Source organism: Homarus americanus, unplaced genomic scaffold, assembly GCF_018991925.1.
Source record: "Homarus americanus isolate GMGI-L3 unplaced genomic scaffold, GMGI_Hamer_2.0 scaffold50281, whole genome shotgun sequence".
Classification (NCBI taxonomy): Eukaryota; Metazoa; Arthropoda; class Malacostraca; order Decapoda; family Nephropidae; genus Homarus; species Homarus americanus.
Genome location: NW_024742338.1, coordinates 4,147,111 through 4,162,235, shown reverse-complemented (window position 1 = coordinate 4,162,235; position 15,125 = coordinate 4,147,111).

The following is a 15,125-nucleotide window of genomic DNA, read 5'->3' as shown; positions in this document are numbered from 1 at the left end:
TAGGTTAAGGTTAAGTTATGTTAAGTTTGGTTGGTTGAGTTAGTTTATATTAAGTATGGTTAAGTTAATTTAGGCTAAGTTTAGTTAAGTTAGGTCAAATAAGGTAGATTAAGTTAAGTTAGATTAAGTTAGGTTAGTTAGTTTAGGTTAAAAATTTTAGTTTAGTTCAATTTAGGTTAAGTTAGATTAAGTTCTAATACTCTTAACACCGGTCTCTCCTCCTCAGTGCGTCACCATCCTGGCCTGGGGTTCACGAAGGCTACAAGTGTGAGTGCCGCCGCGGTTTCTTCTTCCCCTTACCACCTCCACCACCAAGTACTACAATGGCTCCATCATCGAGGAAGAGTACGAGAAGAAGATTATGGTAAGTACATCTTGAGTACATCCTCTTGAATACATCCTGAGTACATGCTAACCTATCCTAACTCGATTTAACATAACCGGAATTAAGTTAAGAGTGCGTGAAGAAGACTATGGTGAGTACATCTTGAGTACATCCTCTTGAATACATCTTGAGTGTATTCTGAGTACATTCTAACCTGATATAACTTAGGAGTACGATAAGATTATGAGTACATCTTGAGTACATCGTCTTGAGTACACCCAAACATAACCAAACCTGATCTAACCTAACCGGACCTAAGTTAAGAGTACGAGAAGAAAATTATGGTGAATACATCTTGAGTACATCCTCCTGAATGCAACTTGAGTGTATCACTGAATCCATCCTAACCTGTAACCTACCTTAAGAGTACGAGAAGAAGATTATGGTAAGTACATCTTGAGTACATCCCCCTGAGTGCAACCTGAGTACAGCCTAACCTTAGCTAACCTTCTTTCACCATTCCGATATTGTTTCCAAATACATCAATAATATGCCAGAATACTCGTCAATTCCTTTCGTTCCAAATATATGAATTAGGTAGACAATATCATATAACCAATAAATACGAAGCGTTATTAGTTACACCATAACCATAACTTGATCATTATATTCAAATGTAAAAAAATATAAATAAAAAATCGAAAAATATGAATCATTTTTAGTGTTATTATAGTCTGTCATTGTAAAGTTTATTTTATCTCTGTCAGGAATTTGTCGTATTTTGTAGGTGAAGTTTTTTTTTTTTTTAAAGAGATAAAGTGATACAAAAAGTTCAGAATTTGCCACCAAAACGAGTCTTCGTGGTGACTTAGTTTTCTCATCTCTTAAGATCCATCCATCCTCTTCTTGTCCACTGATGGGGGACATTTTATCATTCTCTCCATATATATACAATATACTGACCCCATCGCCCCAGTTTCCATCCCGCTGACTGTTTCATATATTGAATCAGAGTCTCTCAGCCTCACTATGAGACTTCTGAAGACTCCCGATACCCTCTCAGCCTCACTATGAGACTTCTGAAGACTCCCGATCCCCCCCTTACCCCCCCGATAAATTTCTGGGTCAACCTCTGTCACTCGCTTGAAGAAAAAAATTATTGAAACATCGTCCGTGATGGGAGGAATGACGGGCCGAGACTCGTCCGTGATGGGAGGAATGACGGGCCGAGACGATTTCTGACCAGCATGATATATTAGTATTGATATTGTCCTTCTATCATGGTGATGCTTCCTCTGTCACGCTGCCTCACCAAATTTAAAATGCTATAAAGGGGAATATATATATTTTTTTTATATTTACGTCTCGACTTAGATTTCATGCGTTCAGATTTTGTTTAAGAGTCTTTCGCATCATTTAATATACAACATGATCACTTCTGTTGTACTGCTGATCCAAGATAACAGTCTAACTTAATGGCCACGCACATACACGGTCAGTTCGGAATGTCAGTTCATCTGCACAAACACCTACACACAAGCCAGTTTCACCGTGTGTGATCGGTTTGATGGTTTGTACAGGCCTACCGTCTTGGTGTGACTTGTGTTTGTTCAGGCGCTGATTTAAGTCTGGACTGTACAAACTGGACTGTGCAGGCCGGTTTGAGCGTGTGGGAGCATTAGTGCCAACGGTTTTGTTGTGTTGTGCTGTGTCGTATTGTGCTGTGTCGTATTGTATTGTATTGTATTGTGTTGTGTCGTATTGTAGTGTGTCGTGTTGTGTCGTGTTGTGCTGTGTCGTGTTGTGTCGTGTTGTGTCGTATTGTAGTGTGTCGTGCTGTGTTGTGTTGTGTTGTAGTGTGTCGTGCTGTGTCGTGTTGTGTTGTGTCGTGTTGTGTTGTGTCGTGTTGTGTCGTGTTGTGTCGTATTGTAGTGTGTTGTGCTGTGTCGTGTTGTGTTGTGTTGTGTTTAAGGGCGAGTCTACATTCTTGACACATTTTTATTGAACTTTATAAAGAAAATGTAAGTTTACGGAAAGTTAAGATTAAAGAAACTGAGAAAGACAAAAAGTTGCGGCGTCTGACCTTTTGGTGGAAAAACTAAAGGAAAAAAACCGCTGCGACAAACAGACAAACAAATCAGCTGTGAGAAGTGGTTTTGGTAAAGAATGAAAGCAGGTACAGCAATTGTTTCAGTAACATGTAGAGCAGGACCAGAAGGCATAACTAGCCCATGTTTGTGGTGGATGGAGCGGGTTCAGTCCAGCCTTACCGAGTGGAAACGCCTTGTCCCTTTCGAATACACAACGGAATTCTGTGTGTGTGTGTGTGTGTGTGTGTGTGTGTGTGTGTGTGTAAAGCAGCTCAATTTACACTAATCTTAATTCCACAATCCATCATACAGCGTGGAGCCCTTAAACCATATCTTACGTAACATAAGACTAATATCCGTAGATCCATCCACCCAGACGAACGCTGTTAGGTTTTTTTACGTAATATATCCCAGTCACACGGAAGAGATTACTTGTATTACGTTAATCCTCTTGGCTGTCACCCATATTTTGCTACAGTTGAAGAAATATTACCTTTTACCTTCCAACTCAACTATGTCTGGAGTTGAATATTAAAAAGAAGAGTATAATGTTATGGATGAACACCGACCGTAGGGAAGGTAAAGTCACCTTCTCGTAAACAAAGTTCCAATATGGTGGCTGAGGTACCATGAAGGTCTTTTAAAACTAACAAAACAAACCAACGATACAGAACTGACATTAACAATTGACCTTAAAATGTTCTCCTAGTTAATTAAGGTTAGGTTGGGTTAGGTTAGGTAAGGATGATGACTTAACCCGTTAAGGACGATACTCTCACATCAGGACAAAGGGTTAAGACATCATACTCAGAGAATTAAATAACTGTACTCAAGGGAATAAGTCGTCGCACTCAAGATATGAAGTCATTGTACTCAAGATATGAAGTCATTGTACTCAAGATATGAAGTCATTGTACACAAGGGTTTAAGTCATGGTACTCAAGGGTTTAAGTCATCGTACTCAAGAGGTTAAACATATGGGAGGAATAACACACAATAAAGACATTATATTTGTATACAGGAAAAAAATAGTTATATGCGTAGTATTTGATCCGCCCGACTGTCTCATAATAGCCACACAGTGCCAGTAAGATCATGTTTTATATCATTATTAAAACATTTTGGTCCTGTTCGGGGGAGGGGGGTGTTGGTGGTGCAGGAGGGAGGGAGGTGTTGGTGGTGCAGAAGGTGTTAGTGGCTGGCTGCATATGAAACTTATCCTCATAATATTCTGTTGTCCATTATACTGTACCATGTGCTTGTCTCTCTCTCTCTCTCTCTCTCTCTCTCTCTCTCTCTCTCTCTCTCTCTCTCCGGAAGCTGTTAAGAACCTCGTGGTTATATCTCTCATTATTATTATTATTTTTTTGGGACAGGTTACCTAGGCCTTTGTAGGAGGAAGAGGAGGAGGAAGAAAGAAGGAGAGGTGAGGAGGAGGAAGAAGAAGGAGAGGTGAGGGAGGAGGAGGAGGAGAAGGAGGGGGAGGTTTAAAGGGACGGAGGAGGATGGAGGGCAGGAGATGGAGGAGAATAGGATGGAAAAGGAGGAGGAAAGGATGGAGAGGAGGAAGAGGGAGAAGGAAGGGGAGGAGAAGGAGGAGGATATTTTTAAAGGTAGGAAGAGGAGAGGTTGAAGGGAGAGGGGAGGGGGGTGGTCCTTGGAGGTAGAGAAGAGGATGTCTTAGTAGAGCTTTATAAAGATGGTATTAGTGGTAGTGATAGTGGTGATGATGGTGGTGATAGTGATGGTGGTGATAGTGATGGTGGTGATAGTGATGGTGGTGATAGTGATGGTGGTATAGTGATGGTGGTGATAGTGATGGTGGTGGTAGTGATGGTGGTGGTAGTGATGGTGGTGGTAGTGATGGTGGTAGTGATGGTGGTGATGGTGATAGTAAGGTGGTGGAGGAGAGAGGAGAGAGTGGGGTAGGGAGAGGAATTTAGTATATGCCAGGGGTCTCAGTCGAGGCTTTAGTGGGTAGTGCAAGACAGATTTACATTAGTTCCCCCTCACCCCTTAGGCACGTTTTCTCTACACCAATTGTTTACTTTGCTGACTGAATTACACTTTCTACCGTGTCTCTTTAAACATTATATATTTATAAATGTATATATATAAACATTCATCCCTACAAGGTTAGATTTATATATAGAAATTTCAATATTACTAAAGATATTAAGAAAAAATATCGAGTTTAAAATTGTCCCGAGAATGTTATCATGGTTGAGATATAATTCCGGGTTACGTTGCTTCGAATATTTGGAGAGGTTCACTGTAACGTAAACATGAAACTTATAAATAAACTAATATTGGTGGCTCCTCTCTCTCCCTGTTCACTGGCTTTCTCTTCACTTATATCTACCCAGGCGGCAAAAACGGGGGTTATATTGAGTATTTAACCCTATACTTTGTTAGGTCAGTAGTTTGTGTAATATGAATGGATGTACAGAGTTGGGTGTGTGTGTGTGTGTGTGTGTGTGTGTGTGTGTGTGTGTGTGTGTGTGTGTTCTCTGTCTCTAACAACATCCAGTGCGAGTTCGAGGAGCCCCCCCTCAACACACACACACAGGTTGGGAAGGAAGGAAGGAAGGAAGGAAGGAAGCCATCTGGCAAAATTCACCACATTATTGAGTTAGGACTTTAGGGAAGGTATACACGGAACTGGTGTGTGTGTGTGTGTGTGTGTGTGTGTGTGTGTGTGTGTGTGTGTGTTGTAATGGTCAGCATCCTCGCCTCGTAAGCAAGCGGACCTGAGTTCGATCCTCGGTCAGGTGGAAACTATGGGCAAGTTTCTTTACGCCATTTGCCCTGTCTTCCCAGCAGGGGAACTTGGATGTTAATCGATTTGCGGACCGTATTCCGTAAGGTAAGCCAGTGCAGTTGGCGAGCTGTCCGGTCTTCTCGGACTATTCCTTGACACTGGGTCATGCAGCTCGTTAACTCAGGGTGTGGTTGTTGTGTTGGCGAAAGCTTCTACACCTTAACAAAATCACGCCTAGGAGGCCCTTGGGCCGGCCATCCTCGATTTCGAGGAACTTCCTTTATAAGGAGAGTCAACAGAGAAACAGACAGACAGACAAAGAAACGAAGTGAGAGAGAGAGAAAAAAAAAAAAAAAGAGAGAGAGAGAGAAAAATACATCTCCCACTGAATCATATTTCAGCTTTGGTGTTAATAAAAGCACTTTCCCCTCTCTCTCTCTCTCTCTCTCTCTCTCTCTGTGACTTTTGACCCTCCTCTGAGCTCTCTGTTACCTGTGTTGAACTTGTGAGCTGTTTGTGAGCTTCTATGACCTGTCTTTGAAGTGTCTGTGAACTGTCTCTTAGGTGATGTGAGCTGACTGTCGACCGTCTCTCTCCCTCTCTCCATGGGTAAAGTGGAGGAGGGGGGGGGGACATTCTCTCACTACCACGAGCGAGAGACAATGGAGAGAGATTTTGGGGTCTTTCTCTCTCTTTATCTCTCTCTTTCTGTTCTTCCATCCAGATTAATTCAGTTCCATGTTTTACTCTTCCTTCCTCCACCCATCTTCGCCCTTACCGAGAGAGAGAGAGAGAGAGAGAGCAGGGTTTCTCTCTCTCTCTCTCAAAAATGCATGAATTTTCTTTGGTATGTATGTATGTATGTATGTATGTATGTATGTATGTATGTATGTATTGACTTACCTATTCACCATGGCAACCTCAATAGTTTATTTTTTAAGGCCGAAAACATAACCATCTAGTCATGGTATTCATATACATACTATTTACACATTCCTAAGTATGTATACACGTCATAACTATAAGGCACTAAAAGAATTAAGAGTGTGTATAGCGGTAGTTTACTGTATACACCCAATACAAGCCCCGAGAGCTAACATATACACTCCCGGGGTCAAGGTCACAAGTTAAGGTCATATCATTGAAAGGGGCGGGGGGGGGTATTATCTGACCTGAGTTGACCTCTGCCTTGAGTTTGTTGTGTTGTGTTAGGTGTGTTGTATTGTGTTAAATCTTAGGCACACACACACACACACACACACACACACACAACACACACACACACACAACAACACACACACACGTTCCTAACACAGTATGGTGTCAACTTAAGCTGCTAATATGACTCATAAAAATTTATAATCTCCCTTACTCTCCCTCTCCTCAGGAGGTTAACCACATGCGAGTATAATGGCACAGAGAGTGATTTTCCAACGAGCACATCGCAGTTAGTAATCTCCCTTTACTCTCCCTGTCCCTAGGGTGAGGTGACCGTGTACGACGAGGAAGGAAGCTTCGAGTGCCTGCCGTGTGCTGAGGGCTGTGAGACGTGTGAGGACGCCAGCCCCTGTGTCGTCACTCTACACTGGGTTATGAGAACTACTATCCTCACCTTGGCTATCGTTAACATCCTCAGCTTACCTGTGATCGTCGTCTTCACCTGGAAATATGGCAACCTCAAGGTGAGTTCTGATGTTTCAACTTTAATCATCATCATCATCATCATCATCATCATCATCATCATCATCATCATCATCATTTTGCGGGAGACTTCTCATGTTTGTGACCCGCCTGGAAGGTTTGCGACGTCTGACAGGTGTTGATTGACGTCAATACCTGAGTTTATATGACCTTACGATTAATCTACTCTCCTTCTGGCATCACCTGTGAGGCGTTACAACAGCCTTGACAACTCACTCGTACACACACACACACAATAACACACACACACACATATATATACACACATACATACATATACCATATTTATTCAGTTTTTTTGGCATACACGTTCACATAGACCCAGCCTGTGTATACTAAACAATTTACATATCGTCAATGTATGGGCGGCAGTCTCTCTGTAGCTCATGACGAGGCATAATCAACCGTGTCTAGGCCTGCTACCATCTTCACTACACTATATGTGGCACTGGCACTACACAGGGTGCCAGTATATATGCCAGGATATACACTACACTACCCACTATACTCACACCATCACTGTTTCTCGCTATCATTCTCTCGTGCCCTGTGTGTGTGTGTGTGTGTGTGTGTGTGTGTGTGGTGAGGATTTAATCGTGTGTTTTATTACATTGGTTGCAACTTTGCAATAATGAGCTAGGTGTCGTTTAGTGAAAAATACTGTTGTTTTTCTAATTTCACATACATACATGCATACATACATACATACATACATACATACATACATACATACATACATACATACATACATGCATACATACATACATACAATATTCCAGCAAGATAACATGTCAAAGCCTCGTCCCCCACCTGTAAATGGGGTGAGGGATGAGGAGGGAGGGTGAGGGAATGGGTGAGGGATGGGGAGAGGGAGGGTGAGGGGATGGGTGAGGGATGGGGTGGGGATGGGGGGAGGGAGGGATGGGGTGAGGGATGAGGAGGGGAGGGGTGAGGTGAACGGGAGAGGGAGAGGAGGACCAGAATGGACTGTAGGTAAATTGGAGGTGATTTCATTACTGTGTCTACTTAATGTAATAGTATGGAGGGGGAGGGTAGAGCCTCTCTCTCTCTCTCTCTCTCTCTCTCTCTCTCTCTCTCTCTCTCTCTCTCTCTCTCTCTCTCTCTCTCTCTCTCTCTCTCATTTGCATTCACCCTCTGTCCCTTCTCCTTCATTATTCTCTCTACCTTAATCTCCCTCACTCTTCCACACTCTTCCACTTTCTCTCCCTCACTCTCCCCCGCTTTTCCACACTCTTCCACATTCTCTCCTCACTCTCTGACACTCTCCCACACTCTCCCACACTCTCCCATGCACTCCCACTCTCCCCACACTCTTCCATGCACTCCCACATTCTCCCACTCTCCCACACTCTCCCACACTCTCCCTTGCACTCCCACACTCTCCCACACTCCCATGCACTCCCCACACTGTCCCACACTCTCCCACACTCTCCCACACCTCCCATGCACTCCCACACTCTCCCACACTCTCCCACACTCCCTCCCTTGCACTCCCACACTCTCCCCACACTCTCCCATGCACTCCCACACTCCTCCCACACCTCCCACACTCTCCCACACTCTCTCCCACACCTCCCACACCCCCTCCCACACTCTCCCTTGCTTTCCTCCCTACCCTCCACACAGATTAAATCAGTGTTGCATTAGGTAGATTAATTAAAAGTACATTTACCTTACGACACAAAAATACAGTATAGAAGAATAAAGGAAATTTTTATTATTATTATTATTATTATTATTATTATTGTTGGATTGTGTTTCTTATTAATCGATGTCGTTTGTTACACCCTCTCTCTCATCTCTCTCTCTCTCTCTCTCTCTCTCTCCCCGAAGGTTCTAGGGTGCTTGGAGAAAGGGAAGAGCAAGGCAAATGGAAAGGGGATGGAAAGGAAAAGGTGACAGAGAAACAAAAGGGGTGGATGGTGCTTACAGTGACCCCCACACACACACACTTACACTAGTTAACGTTTTCTCTTCTTCACTTGCTTTATCATTCGGTTATTGTTATTCCCCAAACCACAACACTACCCTACTTTTAGTCCTTCCTTCCTTCCGCCTTCTCCTTCCTTCCTTCCTTCCTTCCTTCCTTCCTTCCTTCCTTCCTTCCCTCCCGCATTTAGATGTACCTTTTATTCCTATTCTTCTTTTCTTCTACTTCTTGTCTGTCTGTCTGTTTGTCTGTCTGTCTGTTTGTCTGTCTGTCTGTCTGTCTGTCTGAATAAACTATACACTGTTGATTACGATGAATTCCCTGAAAACCCCCATCAAACACCCCACTTAAACCCCCTGTACACCCTTTATATCCCTTGAAACACCCTTAACCCCTTGAAACACCCCCTGAAGCACCCCTGAAACCCCTCTAAACACTCCCGCTAGGCACCCCTTAAACCACCCCTGAAACACCCCCTTAAACCCCTGAAACACTCCAGTTAGGCACCCCTTGAACCACTCTGAAACCCCTTAACCCCCCTTAACCCCTGAAATACCCACCAACATTAACTACAGGAAAAGTCTCGTAACATTTATAATTTTCCCCGGTTTTGTAAGTCTCTCTCTCTCTCTCTCTCACCAGTCGTATCATCCAACCGTATTTTTTTTCCCTACTACGCCCCAAGTTCTCAGACACTTATACCACTTTTATTTACTTCAGCAGGCGTCGTTTACTGTCACGATGGCCGAGTTACTTACATAAGTCGTTTGGCTCACACCCCTTGACGTGAGGGCGGAGAGAGAACCTTGTTTTGATTCTGTTTTTGATTCTGTTATGATGCTGTTTTAATTCTGTTTTAATTCTGTTTTGATATTGATTTGACATTGTTTTGATTCTGTTTTGACTGATTATGTTTTGATGCAGTTTTGATTCTGTTTTGATTCTGATTTGACTTTATTTTTGCTTTGCTTTTTGCAACCGTTATGACACTCCTTGTTTCTCTCCATATTTAACCATATTTTCCTCTTTATTCAACCAAAAACAATCACTTTTACTTAAAGATTAATCACCCCATTTTCCCTGTATCCAATTCATCACTATTTACGTCTATTATCTTCTTTTGTCAATAATTAAGGTCAAATTTGATTGGCTGTGTCGACAAGTCCTTTATTGTTTCCAAACTCAACCGTATTTTCTAATTACACGAACCGTTAGTAACCGTTTATGAGTTTTGAATTTTTGAAAACGTATGTGACCGTTGATGAACTTTTAAATTAACAGACCGTTAGTGACTGATATTCAATTTTAATTTTTGAAAATGTAGGTAACTGTTAATAAACTTTGAATTTTATAAACATTTGTTGATAGCCGATGATAAATTTAAAATTCACAAACCGTTAATAACTAAACCTGACTGTAACCCAGTTTTAAATGACACAAACCGATGGCAACTGTATAAATTTCGAATTTTGAACTTTAACGGACACCAACGGTTCGTAACGTTTTTCCCCGTTGTTTTATGAGCTTGGCGGACAGAACAATGGTGACCACAATATACCAACACTCTCTCCCGTCTGTCATGTCTTGCCACCGGAAAAAGGAAGAATGATAGCAATGGTGGTAGTAGTGGTGGTGGTTAAGTTGTAGTAGTGGTGGTGGTGGTAGTGATGGCGGTGTTGGTGGTGGTAGTGCTGGCGGTGTTGGTGGTGGTAGTTGCGGTGTTGGTGGTGTTGGTGGTGGAAGTGATGGTGATGGAGGGTGTTGGTGGTGATGATGGTGGTAGTAGTGGCGGTAGTGGTAGTGATGATAGTGGTGGTAGGGGTGTTGGTAGTGGTGATGGTAGTGGTAGTAGTGGTGGTGGGTAGGTTTGTGGTAGTAGTGGTATTAATGGTAGTAATAGTGGTAGCAATAGTGGTAGTTGTGGTAGTCAGTTAGGGAAGAAATAAACAAACAATGAAATTCTCCCTCCAAACAACATATTTTTTTCCCGCCATTTGTATGTTGAGGATTTGTGACTTTGTTTACTTGTTGTTGTTATGTTGTTGTTGTTGTTGTTGGGAGAAGAAGAGAGGAAGAATGGGAGGAGAGAGAGAGAAAAAAAATGGAAAGGACTGATGAGAAAGAGAAAGAGAATAGGAGAGAAGGAAAGAGAGACAGAAACAGTAAAAAAAAAAGAGACAGAGAGACGGAGAGAGAGATAAATACACCCAACACAAAACAAAGAAACAAAGAGAAAATAAAATCAAGAAAAGATGAAAAAATATCAATAAAAAAAAATTACAGTATACGCGAATGTCATGAACAGGAGGCGGCCATCTTGCTTCCTCCACCACACACCAACAAGGGCGGGTGATGGTGGAGAGGTGGAGAGTGGTGATGGAGAGAGGTGATGGAAGAGGAGGGCAGGAAGAGGGGGAGGAGACAGTGAAGGAGAGGGAAGAAAAAGAAAGAACATGGAGAAGAGACAGATACACACATGTACATTTAATTAACTAAGTCTATATATCTAACAATAAACTCACTGACACACACACACACACACACACACACACACACACACACATTTCACTAAACATCTATATACACGAAACTCTTTTTATTTCTAATGTTTATAGTAACATTCTAACAACATTTAATCCAATAATTTGTTAAAAAAGTCTAAACAAATTGGAGTCGGGAAAATACTCTTGGGAATTTAATATAGAAGGGGTTGACTATTAATTTGTTGGGGAACTTTATTTAATGCATGAGAAAAGAGAGACGGATAGAGAGAGAGAGAGAAGAGGGGGGTAAGGTAAGTACCCCAATGAAATACGAAGAGTCTTACCACGGGTTTTTTTATCTAAGTAGTGCACAAAATTCTGTCCATCCACCATAAATAGGGTCCCGTCTCCTCGTCCAGGCAATCAGCGGTCAATAACTTCTGACACACACACACACACACACACACACACACACACACACACACACACACACACACACACACACACACAGACACCACTGTATACGTATATCTCCATCTAATGTATACGAAAATGTTATGCGTTTTTCTCAACCATTACAGGAGGAACTGAAGCAATATCATTATCCCTAGTGTTTTGTCGGACCCTTTGAGAGTAGGGACATTTGCATGGCACCTCCCCCTACCCCAGAGCTCTTACATGGCTGCCAATTAAAGCAACGGGATTTAAATTGTGTTTCTTTCTTCCACCCACCCCCAAAAAATATACCCTATTTACATCCCAATGTTTTAGTATTACGATTTTGCTGTCCGTTTTCTCTGCCGTTAGAGGAGGGACTGAAGCAATATCATTATCCTTAGTGACTTATCGGACCCTTTTGAGCGAGAGCGTGAGCATAGCGCCCCAGGCACTCCTCTTGTGTCCTGAACCCTTTGCTAAGTCACTGAATACGATGCTTCCTGCCTCCCTTGCTCTCTCCCCCTCACTCTCCCTCACCTTCACTTGTTTATCCTTTCTCTCTCTCTCTCCCTCGCTTTCCCTCATTCTTCCTCGCCCTATCTTGACTCTCCCTCGTTCTTTTCCTGCTCTCCTCTTTCCTGTTTTCCCTTTACCCCGTATTTCCAACCGCATTTCACCGCCTAACACATGAAAGATACACACTGGACACGATTATAATTGCGTTTTATTTCTGCCATTTTGCACTCGCCATCAACAGGCTCAGCTAACGAGAGAAAAATAAGACGTGACCAAGTTTTGCAACGCCGCATCTACTATGTTTTCACGCCCGCCTAGTTCACGTTTCACCCACTTGACGGCGTGTAACTGGAACCTCACCAATTCCCAGTTACATAAAGAGTTTCCTATCTGAGTATACGACACGTCTTCCGAATCATTCAGAATCAGAATCAGACTCGCTGCGTTCACTAGATTCTGCCGAGAGAATCACATTTGTGCGGTATAGATACACAGGTGTTAATAGAATCATTCATCAGAATCAAATTTGATCGTATTTTTAAGAGAATCGTTCAGGTATTGAGTCGCATACACTACACAGTCTCTATCACACCACACACAGGTACTAACAGTCACACACACACACACACACACACACACACACACACACAGAGTCACACAGGTACTAACAGTCACACACACACAGTCACTCACACAGGTAATAACAGTCACAGTCACACAGGTCATAACAGTCTCACACAGTCACACAGGTACTAACAGTCTCACACAGTCACACAGGTACTAACAGTCTCACACAGTCACACAGGTACTAACAGTCTCACACAGATACTAACAGTAACACACAGGTATTAACAGAGACTGGTACAGTATACTGCGTCCCCACTGTAGTCAAGTTCATATTTGTTCGTATCGTCGCGGCCAGTGAAAAATTCATTTTATGCAACCCTGTTTTAATATTAATTGAATATTGGACTCTCCAATATCGGGTTATATATTGGTTGATTTCCAAATCAGAGATGGAATTGAAAACTGTTTAATAATTTGCTGGGCTTTTTTTCCTGTTTTTTGTGACATTTGTAATATATATTAAAATAAGATTTTATTTCTAGCTGTCTTTATCATTCCTTTGATGTTAAAATTAAAATCGTTTTTGTATATTATGTTATAAATTTTAGTTTTTTCCTCAGGTACGTATATATATATATATATATATATATATATATATATATATATATATATATATATATATATATATATATATATATATATATATATATATATATATATATATATATATATATATATATATATATTGATAAAATCACACGGGAAAAAGGGAAACAACGTAGCACCTTAGCTTTCGCCTCTGAAGATATCTTGGATAAAGACGAAAGCTTGGTATGTCTATGTTTTTCCTGTGATTTAAAATATATATATATATATATATATATATATATATATATATATATATATATATATATATATATATATATATATATAAAAGGTTACACTGTACCACCCCATTACGCTCCTTGTAATAGGAAAATAGTTAGTTTCTAATACGTGCAAATACTGTATATATCACACCGAATATTGCTGAACAGAGGAGAATATTTCGCGCCAAATCAGCACAATTCCTCTCACAAAATGTATCATCAAACGAAGTGCTTTTCTTTGTCCACTTATAGATAAAAGACCCGAGATAGGAGGAAAATATTCATGATGGCCGCTCGCGTTAGTGTGGTTTTGCTTAGTTAGCCACAAAACAATACTTCACCAAAGAAAATGTATTGTTTTCACGAGTTACTAATGAGATTTCAAAGGATCCCAATCTCTTTTGCTCACCCACGCTTATGGCGCCTTGTATTTTTGGTTGGTTGAGGTTTTGTGTGTTGCATATTGTCATAAATATCATTTGCAATATCATTTATCATTCGTCATTATTATCGTCATCATCAATAGTTATTATTATCATTATGTGACCTTAAAATTATGATGTAACTTCATTTACAATCACCAATGCCCTGACTCTCTCTCTCTCTCTCTCTCTCTCTCTCTGGTTCTTCAATAATCTAACACCACTTGAGCCGCCAACATGTGGGAAAACTCGAGGTAATTGGAGGTGGAGTGAGCACTTGGAGGCTCAACCATGTCCTCCACACGGCCTCGAGGGGGAGGTATTATTATCAAGACACTCCCCAGTCGACATAGAGACCTGTATGTGTGTATGTATGTATGTATGTATGTATGTGTATGTGGGTTAGGCTGTTACTGTATGCCAGGAAAGACAGGGGTTGTGGGGGGAGGTTGAGTAAGGGAGGGTTCTGTTTTGAGTAAGGGGGGGTTTTATTTTGAGTAAGGGAGAGTTCTGTTATGACTAAGGGAAGGTTCTGTTTTGAGCTAAGATTCTGTGTTTAAGGTAAGGTATGGCCACATCCTAACCTAACCTAACCTCTCTCAGTGTGGGTCCTAATTCATATTCTTTAACAGGCGTATAATAAGTTCCTCCTTCGTAATTGAGTTTTTATGGTATAATTCAAATAAATTATACAAAAACAACATCTTTTCTCTGAATCGCATTATAGATACGTAACCCTGAGGTATAAAAACCTAATCTGGAAAAAAAATATATATTCCAGCCAGATTCTGAATTCACGAACACTTGTGAATCCGGATCAGTAAGAACGCATCTAATTGAATCTCTTCGCAGGTAAATGGCGTCATTGTTACGTGAAGAATCTATAGTAATGTACAGTACTTCCTCTTATCTCCAGTAGCAGAAGAAAATCGACACACGAATCGTTCTAAATATCCACATATTGGGGGGTTGACTTAACATAGATGACGTCATAGATTGGTG